The sequence below is a fragment of the Amblyomma americanum genome, chromosome 8 (assembly GCF_052857255.1).
Source record: "Amblyomma americanum isolate KBUSLIRL-KWMA chromosome 8, ASM5285725v1, whole genome shotgun sequence".
In the NCBI taxonomy this organism is placed as follows: domain Eukaryota; kingdom Metazoa; phylum Arthropoda; class Arachnida; order Ixodida; family Ixodidae; genus Amblyomma; species Amblyomma americanum.
The window spans coordinates 31,759,482-31,765,481 of record NC_135504.1 but is presented as its reverse complement, the minus strand read 5'-3'; positions in this window follow the sequence as shown (position 1 = coordinate 31,765,481).

Here is a 6,000-nt window from a genome sequence, read left to right as displayed (position 1 = left end):
TTGTAGATGGAAAATTTTAGTGTGTGTTTGACTTCCTGACGTGATCAAGTACAACTGATCTCCTCTAAAGCTGTTACAGAGTGGTACTCTGTTGGCAACTTAGTGTCGCCGCTTGTACACTGTCATAGCCCTGACTGTTCATTGAGACAAGGAACTGGCAAGGAGACGAATGCAGCGCTGTTTTTTTTTTGTCTCTGGTGGCGTCATGGTGGTCATACAGGCCCGTAACAAAGCTAAAGAATGGATTTTTTCTCTTCGAGAATGCTCAATCTCAGTTTATGTGTTTTTAGTAAAAAAAATTGATTTGCAGTAAGCCCTTTATCTCTGCCGATGAAGTACGATAAACCTATCCGAGATGTCTTTTCTAGAGCTCTAGAAAAGGTATCGACAAAAGAGTGAACTGTATAGTCACCTTAAGTAGCTTGGATATCAAGCATGCCAAGTAGCTGAGAGGTTATGGTATTCGTGTGCTAAGCCCAAGGTTGAGGGATCGAACCCTGAGCGCGGCGCTGGCAGAATTTCAATGGAGGTCAAGTGGAAAAACACGCGTGCTGTGTGCGACGGAAGTTGGTGATTTCAACGCCAGTTAGTCTAAAAAAATAACAAGCCTTTCTCCGCCGCGCCTGACACCCCACGTGTAGATGCGGGACGTTAAATCCCCGGCACGTGTATTACAATTTCGACTTCTTTCAAAATACACTGCTCTGACTTTTGCTTTTACGTTTTTGCTCGAAGCACTGTTGCCACACACGTGGTAAAACAACGGATGGAGCTGGCGCGACATTATGAACTGCTTATTTTACAGGTCGTGTGTGAAGGCCATGAATATCCCGACACGTGCTGTTTTTTTTTAAAAACTGGGGACACGGATACTTTTTGTTAATGAACAATAATGAACAGAAAATATCTTAAGAACACGAGTCTTGAAGTGAAGTAACACTATTTGGGGAGTAACAGAACAGACGGTAAAGTGAAGTGTTTTTGAAATTTACAGAAACCTCATCATCCTAAATTTTTTAAAGCGTAATTTATTGCCCCAGGGCATCAATGATAGTGAAGGTGTGATGAAAGATGTTCTAGTGATTAAATGAATGGAAAAAGGCTAGCTGATTTGATGAAGTCCAGTAGAGAACGATGGTCGGTCCCTGCGTCCAGGCAATGTATGAAGCAGGGTTACTGGGTGAAATGCCCCCTACCTTCAGTTGCCGGATTCTTGTAGGCTTCAGAGCTGGGCAGTCCTACAGTAAATGATGAACGTCGGCTTCAGTGTCCTCGTGCTTACATATCGGACACCCTCATCATACAAAATGATGAGAACAAATTCCCTACCTTTAAAAAGTATGTGCCAAGAGAAGTATTTACCTAAATAGTGCATGTTTAACACACTGCAAAGCTTCATATACTTGGAGGTCCCAAATGAAGCCAACATAAGTGATATTACTACAGTTTACCATCTAAGCAAGAAGTAGCGAAAATATTTCCTGCAGACCTTTGGTTCAAATGCATTTGCTGAAGGAGACAAAGTACTACAAGCATTCTACAGGTCAGTCAAACAGTTTAACAAAATACCTAAAACTGAACCAATATTCTCTGGATTCATGGCAGAGCGCTGACTTCAAACTTTATAGGCCTATAGGGACCACGCAATGCCGATATCAAAAGGCAAGAGGAGGAATAAGAAATTAATACATAAAGAAGTATACTACAAGAAGTAATAAGCGTGCTCTGGCATCATAAATTTAGTAAAAAAGAAGACTTGGATAAAATTTAAGGCTGAGCTCTGATCGAGGTTAAGCCTTTCTGATCTGTTCGCGCCGCAGATGGAAACTCATGAAGACAACGACGTGCAATGAACAGCGCGAGAGTGTGTTGCTGTCTAACATGGGGTGTTATCGGTTGCGGCGATAGCATAGCACTCTCGTGCAGTGGTTAGCGAAGCTGATCTGTTCGCGCCGCCTCGGGGTCGACGCCCAGTAGCGGTAATGTTTATGTTTATTGAAATCTGCAGGGGCCAAGGTGATCATCAAGGTCAAGGTTCACACAAACATGGTGAGTCGGTTAGACCTTGTGAAGTAGTGCTTTCGCCCTAAAACAACATATTTTCCTGTACTCTGGAAGCACCCTATAATCAGATAATATGTAAAGCCGGCATCAAGAAGACAACGCACAAAGATAAAGACCTATGGCTATAAACTCCCTTTCAGTAAGAGTTCTTGCGAAACTCATGAATTAAAGCTCGGCCCCTTCTTAAACAAAAAGAGTCTGTTTTATGCACCAATACGAAATCAAGAAAAACACTGCCTCGGCAACAACTTCAAACGAAAAAAAAAACGAATTTTACAAGCCAAGCTCTGCCGCCTGGTAACATTTATTCTATATTTACTCCGCCAAATCTTTCCTACTAGCCGCCGTGGTGGCTGAATGGTTATGGCGCTCGGCTGCTGGCCCGAAAGACGCGGGTTCGACCCTGGCCGCGAAGAATGACTTTCAATGGAAGCGAAATTCTAGAGGTCCGTTTACTGTGCGATGTCAGTGCACGTTAAAGAACCCCAGGCGGTTGAAATTTCCGGAGCCCTTCACTACGGCGTCTCACATAGCCTGAGTCGCTTTGGGACGTTAAACCCCCATAGACCATAAACCATAAACCAAATCTTTCCTACTTCAGAATTCACAGCGAATGAAAGGAATGATCAAGTGTTATGTGTTTTTAGATATTGTATGAATTGTCCTCTTCCCCCTATGTAATACCCTCCTTCGGAGGCCTTTACGGTGCTACGAACAAATGAATCAACATTGCTGTCGTGACTGTTGCGGTTTCTACTCGAACATTACGGAAGTTGGCATTATTTTTGCCACGTTATTTGTTCTCTTTTTTTCGCAGACGGTAAAAATAGCTGATTTTATCCTTTGTCTTTGAGCCAGCTATACAGATTACACAATCTGAGAGGACGTTGGAGCTTTTGACATTGTTTTAGGCGGGACCGTTTTTAGGGCTGTAATTCGGTGTCTATTTTACTAAAAAACTTGATCTCCAGTCATGGTTGTTCCCTTCCAGTTGAAAATCTTTATTACACTACGGTGTTGCAATAAGAGCTCTTTCTTTTTCTATCCTGAACTGTATTCGTGGTACGCTGCTGATAGCAATAATGGCATTGTTAGATGTAGTTCCATAAGCCTACGATAAAAAGAGAAAATCGCATGGACATTAACTTCGTCATGTGTTGGAAATACACTTGACGCTGTTGATGCCTTGGCCGGAAGACACTGGTGGGGCCTCTGATGCGTAGGTTGCACGTCCGCAGCGCTACTCTCTTCACACAGACACGAAGGGAATTTCCTGCCTTCACTTCCTCTGAATCAGCGAGGGTTCTCCGGTGTGGTCATGTAACGTCCCTCTTGCCAAAGGGACTTCCCCGTTCTGGTGGTGTCACTGACTGCCCCACTGCCCGCGAGTAAATCAGTATTTCTCTGCACTATACGCCGAACGGTGCCGGGTTCTTTCTCCGGTGAGGGTTCTATGCTATGCATAATAATCATGTAGCTTGCATGGAATTGAGTTATAATCACTTTGTTCTCGTACCAAAGTGGATAAGCATGGAAGATTTAGGCTTCAACGGCCCTGCTACGTATTTCAATAGCAGGTGTCCTTTGAGACATCCGTTCTTTTTTTCTGAATTTATTTGGACTGCTGGTTAATAACTCTGTTACATACTTTGAATTGTGACTTCGAGGATTCTCTTTTTTTCCTGTGAGTCTAAGTGGGCTGCTGGTGAATACGAAAGTATGAATTCAGATGTGTATAACGTCGAGAAGAATGTCCTACAGCACAATTACGGAATAGACACCTCAGTTCTTAAATCTTATTCTTTAATATATAAAAGCTTCTGAAGCTATAAACTAAGAGCGTCAACACCAGAAGTGGGCATCAGGATGACTGGCCGGTCACGGCGCATTTGACGCGATGTGGCCGCTGGCGCCGCCGCACTGCCAAAAGTCGGACTTTGAAAGGAGGACGTGAAAGTGCGTTCTGCATAAAACGCCGGCCCGGGTTCGAACCCGACCGCGGCGGCTGCGTTTCGATGGACGCGAAACATAAAGGCGCCCGTGATGTCAGTGCACGTTGAAGATCCCCAGGTGGTCGAAATTATTCGGGAGCCCTCCACTACGGCGCCTCTTTCTTCCTTTCTGCTGTCACTCCCTCCTTATCCCTTCCCTTACGGCGCGGTTCAGGTGTCCAACGATATATGAGACAGATACTGCGCCATTTCCTTTCCCTAAAAACCAATTATATATTATATAAAGGAGGCGCTTATGCTGTGAAAGTATCAGTATTTGGTCCAACTATTGCCAACTGAACGTTTGGTTTGGGCTTGTTGCTCTATATTCAAATAGACGGGAGGCAGGACGAAAATGCCGTGCTTTTTGTTCCCAATAAATTGTTATCTTCAGCGCCAGCCCCGTGACGGGTTGGTGTTGAGCATCGTCTTTCAAGCTGTCTCCCCTCTCTGTGCTGCAAAATGCTTTTTTTCTACGTTTCTTTCATTGTGCTCTGGAATGAGGTGCCATCACAAGGTGGCGCCTTCAAGGTTGCCTCCTTCAATGCTCTGCAACTTGCTAATTTAGAGTGCCCCCGTGCGTCCAGCACAAAAAAACTGACCGTACTGGCAAAAAATAAAGGAGGATAAATTAAAACCTTCGCGAAGATTCTAACAGTACCAGGCCAGCAATGTTGATGGCGTCTTGTGTTATGAATTTCTGAGTCAATATGTCTTCATAAATAAACTTCTGATACAACCCACGCTGATTTATGCCGCGTCAATTTGAGGCCAAGGAAGAACAAACCTAACGCAGTCATTGGAGCTGCTTCAAAACTTGTTTCGTTCTTTTGAACTGCAAAAGAACCGCGAGTTTAGTGCCATGAAGCATATCCTTGACTTGGTGCTTCTTTCGTCTCGTTAAAAAGATGTTTGGCCTGCAAAGTCTTTGATAAATAACGTCATGAACCGCAGTTATGCAGTTGACTGACCTCACTGTCTTCATAAGCGTCGTCCAGACAAGATTGTGCTGATAAGGTCGGCATCTAATTCTGGATGCGAAATGCTATCTTTCATGTTTCTTGGATACACATCTAAAGAGCATAACTTGAGCAACATTTCATGCAGGCTGCACAATGTAATGTGTTGACTGAAAATCTTCGAGGGGGAATAGTATTACAATGAGGAAAATGATGCTCTTGGGGGGATGCGAATTAGTTTACTGTGCCATTTCTTTACCTGATCATATATTGCCTAAGTTATAAAAATATTTAGGAAGTCCATGTTAGTGTGATCGGCAGAATACCTGCTTTGTGATCAAAATGCTCGCGCATGTCAAGTCAAGCTGGTTAAAATATGTTTACTAACATTTCATACAATCGTTCATGTTTTTAAGAATTTAGACAGAATATTACTATATATATTAGAATATCTGAAAGAATATTACCATAATAAGGAATAGTGTACAAGCGAGCTTGAAATTAATATCTCCTGTCTGCTTGACGGGGAGGGGCGTGTTTGCTTTTCATAACCTAACTAAGCGATTACATTTTTGTGAGAATAATCATCTGCTGATCCCTATGCAGGTCAGGTGTCATATGCAGAAACACGGATTTATATTGAGCAAATTGTTGTAGCACATTTAAATCTGCAATGTTCTGAGAAATAATTGATTTTTTAGTGCTACTGATTTCTATCGTAACTTATCCCCATGTACCCAGTCCGGCAATACCTTATTTCTGATTTTTGTTCGCTATCTCCCAACCATCTTCTGAATCAATTCGTTGTATAGAACTCACTTGTATTTGTTGCCCTGTGTAGTCGAAATCTTGGCGGTCATGCAGACATTGAGAAATCAGGGGGTAGAAGAGCCTTATGTAAAAATACCGGAAGATATCTAAACGGCTGCACAGCTACCATAGTCAACCATGAAGTCAGCAAATAAAATTTCAATCAGAAAAGGTGT